The sequence below is a fragment of the Lethenteron reissneri genome, chromosome 48 (assembly GCF_015708825.2).
Source record: "Lethenteron reissneri isolate LAM-NWPU_2019-01 chromosome 48, ASM1570882v1, whole genome shotgun sequence".
In the NCBI taxonomy this organism is placed as follows: domain Eukaryota; kingdom Metazoa; phylum Chordata; class Hyperoartia; order Petromyzontiformes; family Petromyzontidae; genus Lethenteron; species Lethenteron reissneri.
Window position 1 is genome coordinate 10065867 of NC_083826.1, and position 17080 is coordinate 10082946.

A 17080-nucleotide genomic window follows, 5' to 3' on the forward strand; every position below is an offset into this window, starting at 1 on the left:
GCTCCGTCTGTGTGTGTGTGTCGGGGGGGGGGGGGGGGGCGGGAGTGGTCGCACAGTCGTTCGGCGAGCGCAACACTACCATCGCGTTCGGGCGCCACGGTGGCGAGGAGATATTAACTCCCTCGCCTGATGTACAGGAGGTCGTGGATTCGATCCCGACCCTGACGCCTGCTGTTGTATATTTGGCGTCTGCATGTTCTCTCTCGCTCTCCCTGTAGTCGCGTGGATTTTTTTCCGTTCCTTCGGTTTAGAGTATTAAGCCACGATACATTTCCACACGATGATAAGCCACTTCGTTGAACGATCAATTGTGGCCATGTTCCTTCTGGAAAAAGAGCTCTGTCGCTCAGTGGGGCCTCCTTACCCTGGTAAAAGAAAAACATTGTTTAGTTTAATAATTTCAATAGTTAAACTTGGGTTCGTTCCCACCCGTGTGACGATCCTCGCCTTGCGAGTGACACGTGAACTTATCCCCGGGGCCTTCCGCCAGTTGACTTTGCAGTGAGAACGGCGGCCGCTCCGCTGCAGCGTGTGGACACCTTCACCATTAACAGGTGCCTGCTAACAAAAGCGGAATAACAAGCGCAGCACATCGGTCTGCATGTGGTGCCGGTCTCATCCGCGGTGACTGACCCGGCCCGACGGATGCTCATGAACGTCGCGAACCCGAGGCAGTCTGCCGAGGCTGGCGTGGTACTTGGTTGTCTGTGCACGTATAAGGTGTGCTCATATCCAGCGTCTAGCGCGGTACTTTCCGTTGTGATATTGAGAGAAATTGGCGATGCTTTGACGCCGCGGTCACGGTTCGATGCGGCCCACGCGCCAACCGGGACACCGCTGACGCGGCCGCTGCGTCAAAACGGGCGGTCTCTTTTTATTTTTATTGTCACAGCCGCATTTTCTGGGAAGCGGAGTCAACGCTTGTCTTTTTTTGGGGGGGCTTGAGAGAGATCCGGTGCCGTCATGGCAATGTGGAATCGCCACCAGCTGGCTCGGAGGAGGTGGGCGCTGCCCCCATGGCTCGTAGGGGGCATGGAGACGCTCCGGGTTGAACGCTTTTCTCATTCCGTTTTCACCACGAGCCTCTGGCCCGCAACGAGCACTTGAATCGAGTGTTTACATTGACACTGTGGTCATCGACAACAGCGGTGAAAGTTTGCTTCCGTGCATTTCTAAAATAATTATTAAGAACTGGATTTCAGGCACTGAGCTCGTCTGGAACGCTTCTTCCGATATTACAAAGCCGCTGCATTTTTAAATCATCTATAGATCGACATACCCATTTATTTACAACTCCTTTTTGTGTTTAGTTTGTTGTCCTTCCCCCTCCCCCCGTACCTCCGATGAGCGGTGGTTGGCTACGTACGGTGCGAAGGAAGTTCAACATACATACATAGACTCACACAGAGACCCATAGACTAACACAGAGACCCATAGACTCACAGAGACCCATAAACTCACACAGAGACTCATCGTGTGTTGTCCTTCCCCCGCACCTCCGATTAGCGCGGTTGGCTACGTACGGTGTGAAAAAAGTCGAACATACATACATATACGGAAAAAACAAGTAGATGAGAGGCTGGATCGAAGCACACACCCCCCCCCCCCTTGGGAGCGTGGCCAGCTGCGCTTCTATCAGCAACAGTGTGCCTGTATCAGAAGCCAGTGTCTTGTAAGCCGGTGTTGCCTTAATCCGAACTGTGCTTATGTGGACAATAGTATGGTAACATGAGTCTCCCAACTATTCTCCATTCTGTGTCTCTGGCCTCTCTGCGTGCGTGCTGCTAAGATGGGTCATTGCTCAATATTATATTGTTTTCCGTCGAAGGCCACATGGTGTTATTTACTAATGTTTTAATAGTTATTTGTGCATATATAAGGTGTGCTTATATCCAGCGTCTAGCGTAGTACTTTCCGTTGTGATATTGTTAGAAAGGGGCCAGGGTCTCTGGTGGCAGAGTTAAACTCGGAGTCGGGTTGTCGCGAGTTCAATCCCTGGGCAAGAGTTGAACAACTCATTATCATCATCGTCATCACACCTCTGGGGTTACAAGATTATGTTTCTCGGGAACAATGGCAATGTGATTCAATAGCTAAATGCCGATGTCGAGGTCTACTCACTAGCACGGGAGGACTTCAGGAGTGAGTTTGTGTCGCTTTGCTATTCCTCCTCCGTCGAAGGAGCACAGACATTACAGTGGTCTAGTCTGTGGTCCATAGTGTGCGGTCTGCATCGTCACAATTGCACTGCTGTGGAGATGTTCGCATCGGCCTGTTGACGACGCTCCGATGAGGTTGATGGTCACACCACCGGTGTCTTCGATGAGGAGGAAGGAGGAATTTCAAAGCCAGGAGGCGCCTCGATTTTTGGGTCTCGAGCAGGGGCATTTATTCTGGGGCCGTCCGCCGTGGGCTCCGTGGACTCCGTTGGGTGGGAGACGGCAGCCCCCCTCTCGCGATGAGCCCCCATCGCGTCACCTTGAATGCTGCCGCCGTGTCGGCGAAACGGACGTCGTGAACTCGAGCCGAGGTACGGTCGGTGGAATGAAACTGGGGAGCATTGTTCGCCGGTGGCCCCACAACGCACGGTGGCCTCGCGCGCGAACGGCGAGTCACAGAGCAGTCCCCTTTGGCTTCGCGTTTCAAATCGCGGAGCGGCATCGGGTGAGACCTCTCGACGTTGAATTTCTCTCTCGCCGCACGTAAGCCAACCGTGCTAATCGGAGAGGTGCGGGGGACAACAACTGACGTGCACACGTGGCCGTCCCGGAGGCCATCGAGTAGGTCCGGATGGAAATATTCAAACTGCTGATCGGCTTAATGTAGCCGCCACGCAGGAACGACACGCGAGTACCACGTGGCGGGACGGCGATCGTGCCGTGGACTGGGGGGGATCGTGGCACTTCCCACCACTTGTGTCGAGTGAAGGCAACGTGTTGTGGGTGTCTCTCCTGGCCACATCACAAACTACTGGGGTGGGTGGGGTGAGGGTGCCCGGACCCCCACGACACCCCCCCAACGGCCACGTCCCCTCCCTGCCGCCCTGGCCGTGGCGCTGCGGGCGGCGACTGCTCCGTGGAGAGAAGCTCGCCGTGCGCTCGTTCTGGGGATTGTGCCGAGTGACCCCCCCTCACCCTCCCCCCATCGGTGCGGGTTATTGGGGGGGGGGGGGGCGGCCGCAGCGACTCGTGTGGGTGGTTTTGTGGGACAACGCTGCAGGCTGCAGCGCGTGGTGGTGGTGGTGGTGGCGGCGCCACTGCAGCTCCACGGGGATCCAGCGGGGTGCAATGCGGCCCCAAGCGCCGTCTCGGGGCTCTCCGGACACCCCGAAGACCCGGAACGACTAGTTACTGGCAGAACGACTTGTTACTGGCGGAACGACTTGTTACTGGCGGAACGAATTGTTACTGGCGGAACGAGTTGTTACTGGCGGAACAACTTGTTACTAGCGGAACGAGTTGTTACTGGCGGAACGACTTGTTACTAGCGGAACAACTTGATACTGGCGGAACGACTTGTTACTGAAGGAATGACTTGTTACTGGCAGAGCGACTTGTTACTGGCGGAACGACTTGTTACTGGCGGAACGACTTGTTACTGGCGGAACGACTTGTTACTAGCAGAACGAGTTGTTACTAGCAGACCGACTTGTTACTAGCGGAACGAGTTGTTACTAGCAGACCGACTTGTTACTAGCGGAATGACTTACTAGCAGAACATCTTACTAGCGGAACGACTTGTCACTAGCGGAACGAGTTGTTACTAGCAGACCGACTTGTTACTAGCGCAACGACTTACTAGCGGAACGTCTTACTAGCGGAACGACTTGTCACTAGCGGAATGAGTTGTTACTGGCGGAACGAGTTGTTACTAGCGCAACGACTTACTAGCGGAACGTCTTACTAGCGGAACGACTTGTCACTAGCGGAATGAGTTGTTACTAGCAGACCGACTTGTTACTAGCGCAACGACTTACTAGCGGAACGTCTTACTAGCGGAACGACTTGTCACTAGCGGAATGAGTTGTTACTGGCGGAACGAGTTGTTACTAGCGGACCGACTTGTTACTAGCGGAACGACTTACTAGCGGAACGACTTGTCACTAGCGGAACGACTTGTCACTAGCGGAAATGACTTACTAGCAGAACATCTTACTAGTAGAACGACTTACTAGCGGAACGACTTGTCACTAGCAGAACGACTTACTAGCAGAACGTCTTACTAGTGGAACGTCTTACTAGCAGAACGACTTACTAGTGGAACGAGTTGTTACTAGCGGAACGAGTTGTTACTGGCGGAACGACTTACTAGCGAAGCCCGAGCCAAGTTATGAAAGAATACGTAAAACGGGTGTCGTTCCGAAGGGCTTAACGGCGTGCGCTGAACGCACGCATTCGTGGCGGGCTGGGACTCGTGATGGTGCGCGATGAGAAATGCTCAGACTTCACTTCCTGAGCCGTCGAAGGCAGACGGTCACCGCATCGCGTGGCACTTTCAGGTGTGCACTTTAACACCTAAATCCTTTCTCGAGAAATGCTTTATTTTAGTTTGTTGTCCACCCACCGCACCTCCGATGTAGCACTGGTGGCTACGTACGGTGCGAAAGAAGTTCAATATACATCAACGATTTACTTTGTTTATTTTACCAGGTAAGGCTCACTGAGCTGTTTAGCTCTTTTTCAGAAGTGACCTGGCCACCACAAATGATCGCTGTACAAAAAGTGGCTTATCACGTGGAAATGTATCCGCCGCCAAATACTCTGAATGCTCAATGTGGAGGGAAAAACCGGACGACCCGGAGACAAATCCACGCGACCACCACGGGAAGAGAGAACACGCAAAATTCCAAATACACAGCAGGCGTCAGGGTCAGGATCGAACCCACAATCTCCTGAATGTTTAACACGTAGGCTTTCGCAACCAATATCATCCGTAATATAGGTGCGTTGTCATAGTAACGAATTGGCACGTTCTGTTTACGTAACAAACCTGACTAATTGGCTGTGTCCGATGGTGGCGGGTTTAACGACACATTTATATTTACGCAATCTAGCCCACAAAAACGTATATTATCGAACACCTGTATACCTGGCGAGGTACTTAACATCTTGCCACGTACGTACGCACACGTACACGTTGTGTGGCTCTGCTTTGGCTGCTATCAGCTGGCTGGCCCCGTGCTCAGAAAAAAAACACTCTGCTCACTACAACCTCACAAAGCGAGAGTTAAATTCCCGGGCGGCGAGTCGACTCAACCCGACCGCCGTCGTCGCCGTCACAATCTGCGTGGCGTGGACAAATTGACAGTCGGCACGCTCGGTATTGTCGCGTCAATGCAGTCCGATCACTTGAGAACAACTTCTTGCGGCGGCGATGCTGTTGGAAATTCACTGTCGCTGCCAGCCCCCCCCCCCCTCCTGCCCCCGGCTGTCTCCATCACACTGTGTAACAAAATGTTTTTTCTTTTGTTCCTGGGCAGTAAGTGTTATTTTCTTATTGCTTATGCCTCAAGTACAGAAACTGGCGATGATTCCCAACAAACTTTGCTTCTGTGACCAGGACACAAAAGCCAAGTGAATAATCCACTCCATTAATAACGCTGTGGAACAATCTTGACTTAAAACTTTCGTGACTGCAGGAATTCATACTCTTGGTTCTTTCGGTAAAGTCACGTAGATAGAAAATAAAAATTGAATTAAATTAAAAATAAAAGCAAAAAACCACTGTGGTTTTTTGCTTTTATTAAAATGTTTTTTTTTATTCAATTTTTATTTAAATGTTCTATCTACGTGACTTTACCAAAAGAACCAAGAATACTGTGTAACACATTTTTAGAAATGTACCTATTTTCAATGAGAAAACGTGGGGTGCATTTGTGCCTTTCGTTCACATAAAGTCCTCGTCACAAAAGAAAAGTTTGTGGGGAATGATAATAGCCACTTTCTGTTCTTTTGAGGAATAAGCAATTAGAAAATAACTCTTACTACCCAGGAACAAAAATCGTGTTACATCGTGATCATCAGCTCAGCATCTCGCGACCAAAACGATCCGTCTCCCCGCATCCCTGCCTCGACCACCGGCTGTCACCCCCCCCCCCCCCCCCCCAACGAGCCCCACTCACGTTCCCGAGCGATCGACGCGACGTCTCTCTCGGACTTGTTTGTTTCCGCGCGTGCTGTTCCTCTGTCTCTCGGTGTAATGCCAAAACGTGCTTCCTTGAACACGTTCTCTCAGCTGTTGTTCCATTTTATTGGGGCGAGGAGGAGGGGGAGGGGGTGACATGGAAGAAGGCTCAGCGGTCCGCCCACCACCATTCTCGCGGCCTTACACAAAGGACAAAGATGCACCGCGTAGCCCTAACAGACTGTTGGGGCGAGTGCTGTGAGTGCGAGCGCCTATGAAGGCCCCGCACGGCGCACTCGGGGTTTGGGGTGGCCGGCACCGCACCCGGCCGCCTTTGTATCCCCAGCGGCGATGTTTCCGCACCGCACCGGGTGCTCATTCGAGGCCGCATCCACCTAGGCGAGGCCCAGGACCGGTGCAGACGTTCGTCACCGGTGTCGGTGGCCCTGAGCCAGAGAATCGCAACTTCGTGCCCCGCCCGGTTCGTAGCGGGGATGTGCCAACCGCTGCGCCACCGCTCCACCCGCGGCATTGCAACCACCGCCCCCCACCCATGCCGTTCGGCGCAGCCGCCCGACCGAAATAAATTTCCGTCCGTCGGATCCCTCCGTTCCGTCCGGCTGCCCGACCCTCGCTCCGCTGAAGGAAGCCATCGTCTGTAACGGGCAGCCCACGCAGCATCCCCCCCCTCCCCCCCGGTATTTTATCGAATACGGCAGATTTGGACGGGAGCTGCCGTGGCGCAGATTGTCCATCTGCTTGTCTCTCTCTAGCCCCTTTCTGATTCCCTGTTTACTTTACCATATCTCTATTTCTTTCTCTTTCACTATAAACTAAAACTAAAAAAAAATATTTCGCCAGGTAAGGCCCATTGAGTTATATAGCTCTCTTTCAGAAGCGACCTGGCACACAAATGATATCTCAACGAAGTGGATTATTATCATGTGGACATTTATAGCAGCCAAATGCTCCAAACGCACGTTGATTCTCAATGTGGAGGGAAAACTGGAGGAGCCACAGAAAAATCAACGTGATCACGCAAACTCCAAATATACAACAGGCGTCAGGGTCAGGATTAAAACGACGACCTCCTGCATAGCAGGTGAGGGAGTGAGCATCTCCTACCCACCTTGGCACCCCCTCTGTCCACCGGTCTCTGTCTCTGCCTTTTCTGCTGCCTATCGGTCTCCGTTTGCCTCACCTCGAGCTCAGATCCCGGTTGGGGTGTGGTCTCAACCCATATCTGCCCCCCACCCATAGGAATTTCGAATTTCTACAATGGGTTATGATAGGCACCGGCCCACGCTAGTGTTTACTATTTATTGTTCGTATTACGCTTCATTGGTAAATATGTACAATACGTACGTGCGTTGAACTTCTGCCTCACCGTACGCAGCCAACTGTGACAATCGGCGGCGTTTATGCAGGAAGGCCCTCACCGAGGCTCAAGACTCTTTTTCGGGAGAGTCCTGCCCAGTTCTCGCAGTCGGGAGGCGGGGGGGGGGTGACGTCGCTGCTGCTGCTGTGATCCCAATTGCGAGGTCACATTTCAGCATTGGGAAGGTTTGGTGACAATACCGGGTACTGTTGACTTTCTTGGAGCCGTGGGAGTCACAAAGATAATCCGGAGGAAACCCACGCAGGACAGTGGGGGAGAGGACATAAAAAGACGAAGATCCCCCGTGTAGCCTTCACAGACTGTTGGGGCAAGCACTGTTAGCGAGTGGCACCGATGAAGGCCGGCACGGCACACAATGGGGTGGATGGCCAGCATCATGTCTGGCCGCCTTTGTCTCCCCGGTGGCGATTTTTTTACAAACTTCGCCAGGTACTCGTTTGAGTCGACCGAGGGAAGGCCCAGGACCCGTTCAGATAATTATCAAGACTGTTGGTGGCTGTGAGCCGAATTCGAACTCCGGTCGCCAGGTTCGTAGCGCAGTGCGAGGACATACAAACACCAAACCGAAAGGCGTCCTAGCCGGGAATCGAACCCAGGCCCTCCGTGCTGCGAGGCGGCAGGTTGTGGCCACTCGCGCTGCGGAGGGGCCTGAACGTTTCACTCCGATTCGTCCGGCCTCTGTCTTCTTCCTGGTGCCAGACGATCACTCGCTCCGCTGCGGCGTCACGGGGATCGGCGAGCTCTCCCATGACAGCCGTTCACTCCGGCCACATTCTCACCTGCTTCGAGTAATAAAGGTGTTGAATCGCAAGGAGAATCGTGGATCACAACGGGTTCTCGCCTGGCCCAGAGAGGTTTCAACCAGGTGAATGTTTATTGACGGTCATTAAAACTGGAATAATAATGATCATAATAATTCCATTTATGGAAATAAGTTTTCCCCCTTTTTTTCTGGCAACAAAACAGGTGTTAAGATGTTAAAACACCAAACTGAAACATTTTACAAGGACTCATGTCTGCATTAACCACAATACTTGTGGTCAGAATGCAAAAAAAAACACACTGATTATAATAGATGATGCATTGCCCTTGAAACGATTGGTCCACACCAGACGGCTTTCTAACATTCATGTCGCGCTTTTCATCAAGCGCTCTGCAGAACACCGCAGCAGCAGACACTCAGCATTAAAATAATACTATAATTACATTTTAAGAATAATTTACTAAATTAACTCAACGTTGAATAAGCGGAAACGTGCAAATAGGTTTAAAGACGCATTTTAAAAACGTCCACAGACTCAGAGATCCATAACTTTCCGTGGAAGAGCTTTCCGCTGGAATCGACTCTCACCAAGTTGAATAAACGATGTTGATTATCAACGCCAACGAATCTAATTTGCGTCCCGTGTGGCTCACTAAAGGAGGATCGATCACGGGAAATAACGAACCACAATGAGCATTCACCTCGCCAGAATAAAGGACAGCGACCGTGAGACGTGATGGACCGCGACGGACTCCGATTGGCGGCATGAGTAAAGGTGTTGGTGTTGTCTGGTATCTGCCTCCGCACGCGAAACAGATGGAGACCTTAAATTAAATCATGTTGTCTGTGGCATATGTAAATGACTCGTCGCAAGTCACCCAGTCCGTAAACAAACAATAACGGCTCTTTCTAAAATACGCACGCGTATACACTCGCACGCGTGTGCACACTCGCACACAAACGTGCGCATGCCGAGATGCACAAATGGACAAACACCAAAAAAGATAGAGATCCTCCGTGTAGCCCACACACGCTGTTGGGGCAAGTGCTGTTCGCGAGCACCCGTGCAGGCCGGCACGGCACACGAGGACGGGTGTTGTGGTCAGCACCACACTCGGCCGCCTTTCTCTCCGCAGCGATGTTACCCGTGATGGGGAATTAAACTCGGGTCGCTGGGTTCATAGCGCATTGCGCTCACCACGAAAAGACAAAGATACCCCTGTATAGCCGAGAACAGACTTTTGGGGCAAGTGCCGTTAGTGAGGACCTATGAAGGCCGGCACGGCATACGAGGGGGTGGGTGGCCAACACCACGCCCGGCCGCCTTTGTCTCCCCAGTGGCGATATTTTTGCGTCACACCGGGTAATCATTTGAGGCTGAGTCGACCGAGGGGGATGCCCAAGACCAGTTCAGATCATCGTCTCTGGTGTTGGCTGCGAGCAGAAATCTAACTCGGGTCGCCGGGTTCGTAGCGCAGCGTGTTAACCGCTACGCCATACGTAGCCAACTCTGCTAACCACACACACACACATTCACGCACACACACACACATAAACACACATAAACGCGATTAATTCAAGTAAATGGATTAATGGCCGCACTCAAAGACATTCTACAATATAAATGCATGCAATTTAAATAAATCAAACTGGATTTTAACACGACCCAGGTCATCGAGTTTATGAATGCTCAATTTTTATCGTCAGCTTTTATGAAATGTAATTTTTGTAATTGAGGCTCTTCCGCGTGGTGGCTCTCATCGATTAAAACCGCACAGACACCCGGGTGCGGTTTTGACAAATATTTTTATTTATTAAGAGGCGTTAATTTCAACGTCACTATTTTGCCGACGTACTACCAGCGCATTCACAGACGTTACATTAATGTTACAGACGTTACAGACGTTACATTGATGATGTAACCGACGTTACAAACGTTACATTGATACATGTAACAGACGTTACAGATGTTACATTGATTAATGTAACAGACGTTACAGACGTTACATTGATACATGTAACATACGTTACAAACGTTACATTGATACATGTAACATACGTTACAAACGTTACATTGATACATGTAACAGACGTTACAGATGTTACATTGATTAATGTAACAGACGTTACATTTATAAATGTAACAGACGTTACATTGATTAATGTAAGATACGTTACATTGATTAATGTAATAGACGTTACATTGATTAATGTAACGGACGTTACAGACGTTGTATTTATAAACAATTGAGTCCCTGTGGGGGGGAACAGCCCTGGAAGAAACTCCGCAGAGGCGCTCATCAATCGGGGTTCTCTCTCTTTTTTAAATCCTTTATATTAAGTTCACTTGCTTGCTTGCTTAGGGCCGTGCAAATCTTTCGGTCGTTTTTTAACCCACTTCCCGTGATCCAATCGAGCTGACATTTTCCACACAGACTCGTTGTGCGTGACAATTAATGTTTGTGAAAATTTTGTTCCAAAATTTTACACTTTTTAGGACAAAAATATTATATTTAATTACCAATTGCTTAATGCTGCCATGCAATCATCTGACCCATAGGTGGCAGCCATCTCAAGCCAGAGGACGAGAGGACTCTAGCCGCCACGCATATAAAGGATTTATAGTGAAAAACTTTGTTTTTACGGGTTATACTTGTTATCACACTCTGCCACGGCACCGTCTTGCCTCTCCTTTCTCAGCAACGCCTTCCCCGCGTTCATTTGAGAAGGTGAAATTGTACCCGCGGCGTTTTCACTGAAAGAAGAGAATAGCAAACTGAATAAGTCTTCCTTTGTCGACCGGTGTCCGACTCGCTGCGCTTGAGACGCACAGGTGACTGAAATGTCTGCCTCGTCGTTATGGTGGACCTCTCTGTCTAGTTGCTGTCATCGCCTTTTCCTCGCGAGTTGGAAATTGTGAGTTCAAATTCCCCCGTCAGGAGTTGATTCAGTCCACCACCATCATCATCTCTCTGCGGTCAGTATTTTTAATTTAAGAACGGGGTCATCCTGTGGAGAGACGGAACCCCCGAACTCATTTGAACGCGGAATATCCACATTTCTGGGGAATTTCCACATTTCTGGGGAATTTCCACGCTTCCGTGCCTTTGCCACTTTGGCGTTGGTTGTAATTTCAACGTTACTAAGACGGGGGCCAGCCTCCCCATTTATCGGCCACCGATGACGCCTCGTGACGAAGTGGTGTGCGCGAGGAGGCGTCCGTGTTGTCCGATGCCTCCATGCTTATTTTTTTGCGGGCTTCCTTGCACGCCGCTGAGACGTACGTGACTTTTGAACTCGGAGCCACGGTGTCTGTCGTTTTAAAATGTTTGCACAGTTCGCCGCGGTGCTGATATGGCTTGACACTTGAGGTATTGAGTGTACAAATGTACCTTAGCACGCACACGCACGCGTTTATGTTCACGTGAGTGTGCTCAGGCCAGTACGCTCTGATCGAGGCCAGTCGCAGCCTCTCCCCTCTTCAAATTAACTTCGGGCAGCGAGTTTTTTTCCTTCTGGCTCCACCTCCTTCGCACTCCGTTGTTGATGCAGAGCGACAGATGTAACTTGTATGTACGTGTGTGTGTGTGTCTTCAACTTCTTTCGCACCACACAGAGGCAGCCGTGTGCTCATTGGAGGTGTGGGGGGTGTAGGGACAACAAACTGTGGGTCTCTGTGTGAGTCTGTGGGTCTCTGTGTGAGTCTATGGGTCTCTGTGTGAGTCTGTGGGTCTCTGTGTGAGTCTGTGGGTCTCTGTGTGAGTCTGTGGGTCTCTGTGTGAGTCTGTGGGTCTCTGTGTGAGTCTGTGGGTCTCTGTGTGAGTCTGTGGGTCTCTGTGTGAGTCTGTGGGTCTCTGTGTGAGTCTGTGGGTCTCTGTGTGAGTCTGTGGGTCTCTGCGTGAGTCTGTGGGTCTCTGCGTGAGTCTGTGGGTCTCTGTGTGAGTCTATGGGTCTCTGTGTGAGTCTGTGGGTCTCTGTGTGAGTCTGTGGGTCTCTGTGTGAGTCTCTGGGTCTCTGTGTGAGTCTGTGGGTCTCTGTGTGAGTCTGTGGGTCTCTGTGTGAGTCTGTGGGTCTCTGTGTGAGTCTGTGGGTCTCTGTGTGAGTCTGTGGGTCTCTGTGTGAGTCTGTGGGTCTCTGTGTGAGTCTGTGGGTCTCTGTGTGAGTCTGTGGGTCTCTGTGTGAGTCTGTGGGTCTCTGTGTGAGTCTGTGGGTCTCTGTGCGAGTCTGTGGGTCTCTGTGCGAGTCTGTGGGTCTCTGTGTGAGTTTGTGGGTCTCTGTGTGAGTCTGTGGGTCTCTGTGTGAGTCTATGGGTCTCTGTGTGAGTCTGTGGGTCTCTGTGTGAGTCTGTGGGTCTCTGTGTGAGTCTATGGGTCTCTGTGTGAGTCTGTGGGTCTCTGTGTGAGTCTGTGGGTCTCTGTGTGAGTCTGTGGGTCTCTGTGTGAGTCTGTGGGTCTCTGTGTGAGTCTATGGGTCTCTGTGTGAGTCTGTGGGTCTGTGTGAGTCTGTGTGAGTCTGTGGGTCTCTGTGTGAGTCTGTGGGTCTCTGTGTGAGTCTGTGGGTCTCTGTGTGAGTCTATGGGTCTCTGTGTGAGTCTGTGGGTCTCTGTGTGAGTCTGTGGGTCTCTGTGTGAGTCTGTGGGTCTCTGTGTGAGTCTGTGGGTCTCTGTGTGAGTCTATGGGTCTCTGTGTGAGTCTGTGGGTCTGTGTGAGTCTGTGTGAGTCTGTGGGTCTCTGTGTGAGTCTGTGGGTCTCTGTGTGAGTCTGTGGGTCTCTGTGTGAGTCTGTGGGTCTCTGTGTGAGTCTATGGGTTTCTGTGTGAGTCTGTGGGTCTCTGTGTGAGTCTATGGGTCTCTGTGTGAGTCTGTGGGTCTCTGTGTGAGTCTATGGGTCTCTGTGTGAGTCTGTGGGTCTCTGTGTGAGTCTATGGGTCTCTGTGTGAGTCTATGGGTCTCTGTGTGAGTCTGTGGGTCTCTGTGTGAGTCTGTGGGTCTCTGTGTGAGTCTGTGGGTCTCTGTGTGAGTCTATGGGTCTCTGTGTGAGTCGGTGGGTCTCTGTGTGAGTCTATGGGTCTCTGTGTGAGTCTGTGGGTCTCTGTGTGAGTCTATGGGTCTCTGTGTGAGTCGGTGGGTCTCTGTGTGAGTCTATGGGTTTCTGTGTGAGTTTGTGGGTCTCTGTGTGAGTCTATGGGTCTCTGTGTGAGTCTATGGGTCTCAGTGAGTCTATGAGTCTCTGTTTTCTTCTTTGTAGGGCTGATGTTGATGTCGAGCGACAACTGTAATTTTACACTGACGTGGTTGAGCCAGATGATTGCGTCAGGAGTAGTGTAGTGGTGAATCATCACTGCTGCTACTTGCTGCTGCTGCTGCGGCGATGCCCGAAAGCCAGTGATGGGAATTGACAGGGGACCCCCATCTATTCGTAAGATAACCACTGCTAATGTTCACCAAGCGGAACAGTCTGTCCTATAACGCAGCAGTCGCATTCCTGCAGAACACCGCGTTGTGGAAAAATCCCGTTATTATAAATAATATATAACATAGGGGTAAAGCACAGCCTGTGGTAACACGTGAGATGCGTGCGCAGGCTGAACCAAGATCGAGGATCCAGAATGGAGCGTGTGGGCAGCATCCAGCAGCGTCCAGCAGCATCGCGCCACGAGGCAGGCGCACGGCCGCGGGTTCCGACTCGCGCGACGTCGTTCCCTTCACTCTATCGCGTTATATTCGATTCACATCCGCGTTGTAGAACGTAGTTTCCCCAATACATTAAGCATCGCGTTATACATCCGATTCGCATTATGACATTGACATGCGTTACAGGAGGATAGACTGTGCTCGTTTTAATTCACCGCGGACGGATGATGGGCTTGACCCCTGACCAGGATAATGAACCTGCGGCCTCATTTTGATTTGAGCCGTCATGATGGTTGACACCTGGCGAGTCAAATCACTGCCCTCCCCCCTCTCCGACCGTCACCCGTCCTACATTATTATTGCAGCTGGGAGGTCACTCCTTCCCCTGCTGTTCTCATTGCCTCAAAAGCCCGCCCAATTATAATGCGTGCGCTGGATGTGCGTGCGCTGTGGGCGTGCGCTGTGTGCGTGTACTGGATGTGCGTGCGCTGTATACACTGTCGGAGGGAATTGTTTTGACGATTTTCAGATGAATCGGGGAAAAAAAATCCGAAAAAAATCTCGCTCGGGATGCGACATTTCGGATGAGCCGGAGTCTTTGTTCCTTTTCGGTTGAGCCGTAAAAACTTCCTGCCGAAGGTGGAGTCCCGCAACGTCGGGCGGTGGACGTTCAGGTCGGCGAGACGGGACCGAGCGGGGGGGGGGGGGGTTGCATGTGCTGTGTAAAAAGAAAAAAAATAGTCAGAAATTCTGGAAAATGTCCAAAATTGTGCTCAAACATGCGAAATCCAAAATGTCGCAATTGTAAACCCATCCCTAGTATGTGGCATATGTTGTTGTGTGTGCATGTGTCTGTGTGCGTGTGTCTGTGTGTGCGTGTGTGTGTCTGTGTACGTGTGTGTGCGTGTGTCTGTGTACGTGTGTGCGTGTGTCTGTGTGTGGGTGTGTGTGTCTGTGTACGTGTGTGCCGGCGTTGCGGGCCTCCACTGACAAGTGTCGTCTGTGTCAGCGGAGGCTTGTGCAGACAATGACAGGCGGGGGCACTTGCGTCGAGCCAGACTGACGTGTGTGCGTGCGTGTGTGCGCGTGTGCGAGTGTTTGTGTGCGTGTGTGCGCGTGTATGCGCGTGCGCGCGTGTGCGCCTGTGTGTGCGTGTGTGTGTGTGCGTGTGTGCCTGTCTGTGTGTACGTGTGTACGCGTGTGTGTACGTGTGTGTGCGTGTTTGCGTGTGTTTGCGCGTGTGCGCGCGTGTGCGCGCGTCTGCGCCTGTGTGTGCGTGTGTGTGTGTACCTTTCTGTGTGTACGTGTGTACGCGTGTGTGTACGTGTGTGTGCGTGTTTGCGTGTGTTTGCGTGTGTGCGCGTGTGTGCGCGTGTGTGCCTGTCTGTGTGTACGTGTGTGTATACGTGTGTGTTCGTGTGTTTGTGGTGAGCGGTAGTGTAGCGGTTAGCGCACTACGAACCCGGCGACCCAAGTTCCCAATTCCCGCCTGCCTTCATAGGTGCTCGCTAACAGAACTTGCCCCAACAGTCCGCCAAGGCTATATGGGCGATCTTTGCCTTAGTGTTTGTAGTACACTGACTGCCCATCCCAGGGTTATATTGTTATTTTTTCTTTATTTAATTCAGCTAATCTCAAGTTTGAGAGCTAATTTTGCAAACAGTTGTGAAACAACACTCACTCATCTCCCTCCTTGCCAGAGGAACGTGGAATTCACGCTGCGCCGACGATGACTCGACTCCGAGTTTTGTGTGAGCGGGGAGATGAGCTCACTGCGGCGGTGAAAATTGCGGCTGATGGTTGTGTAAAAAACGACCTTGAGGCTCGTGAAGTTTGATCGTTAGACCTTGCGTTTTACACATTGTGGCTTTGTGCAGTTTGGCGCAAGTGGGTTTCCTGATGTTCACGGTCCGTGAATCGTTGTCATCGGTGATAAACTGGCGATGGTGAAGAGCATTGCTCATCAAATATGTGGTTATCAGTTCGGCATTATAACAAGTTTAATCAGTTCACTCTCTACATATATCTGATCAAACACCTGCTATCAGTTACCTTGCAAGGCCCATTAAGCTAGAGTGACTGGGAGCATTGGGATACTGCCAGGCTTCAAATGCAGCGTGAAGCGTGTTTCCTGTGCTGTACGTCCACGCTCCCACGCCTAGGACTCCACGCTCTCGCCAAACTCGTGCTGACCAGGGTGGGGAAGTATGGTCAAACGGCGTCCACGACCCGCGCGGCGTGGGGAGGCCCTGATCCTGCAGTGGATTGACACGATGACTGTACTTGTGTAGATAGAGTTGGTTTGATTAAGCAGAGATTACTGTGCGAATAATGACACTCCCAGCCTGCATTGCTGCAAGTTGGCGAGGAGATGGCAGTACAGCAAGTGGGGTTTGCCGACGAGTCTGTCGATTTGTGGGTGCGATCTCTCTCTCTCTCTCTCTGTGTGAGTGGGCTTTGTCTCCAGGTTCTCTGCTCTCCACTCAGTTACAAGCCACGCGGGGTACATACTGTCAAGTTACCCAAAACATCTGCCAAAACATCCGAGCGTGCAGGATGTTCATTGAAAGTAGTCTTGAGACTCGGTGAAACTTTCCTGGAGAAGGGAAGGGCATTTTTTTATATATATATACTAGAAAATAAATAGTATTGTTTGTTGTTGTGACGCTCTTACCCCGTGCCCCGACAGGACGTCTGTGAAAAAGAGCTTTACAGCTCATTGGATTCCTCCAGTTTAGATAAATATTCGGATGATTGTTATTGTATCCATGCTTATCTGCTCAAGTTCCAGGTAGGAACTCCATCGGACTTCCCACAAAGTGGTAGTCACTTTATCTACCTCGGAGGGAATGATGGGGATGATGGTTATCAGCCGATCCCTGCCCGGGAGTAACTCGGAACCTGGCAACTGCTGGTCGAGCATTCTGCGTACAGCGACGACCACTTGGACCTTTATGGATGTGGCAAAAATAAAAATAAAGTATCGTCGTGTTGGTGCGGGAGGGCTGTGCCCGTGCACTTTGAACGTTGCTCGGCAGATAAAATTCCGAGTGTGTTATGGTGGCGCTGCGGGGACAAAGTTCAGCACGGGCCTTCAGCGAGCCTCGGCCAATGGCAAAAAACAAACCACAAACCGGCAAGCCCTGCAGATTGCGTGAGCCTC

The 17080-nt window shown here is 51.2% G+C and overlaps 1 protein-coding gene across 3 annotated transcripts in view; it reads left to right on the top strand.

Annotated features, from left to right (window-relative positions):
• LOC133354767 (retinoic acid receptor RXR-alpha-B-like) overlaps nt 1–17080 on the top strand; it is a 143857-nt gene that overhangs the window by 73348 nt on the left and 53429 nt on the right. The window lies entirely within an intron of this gene.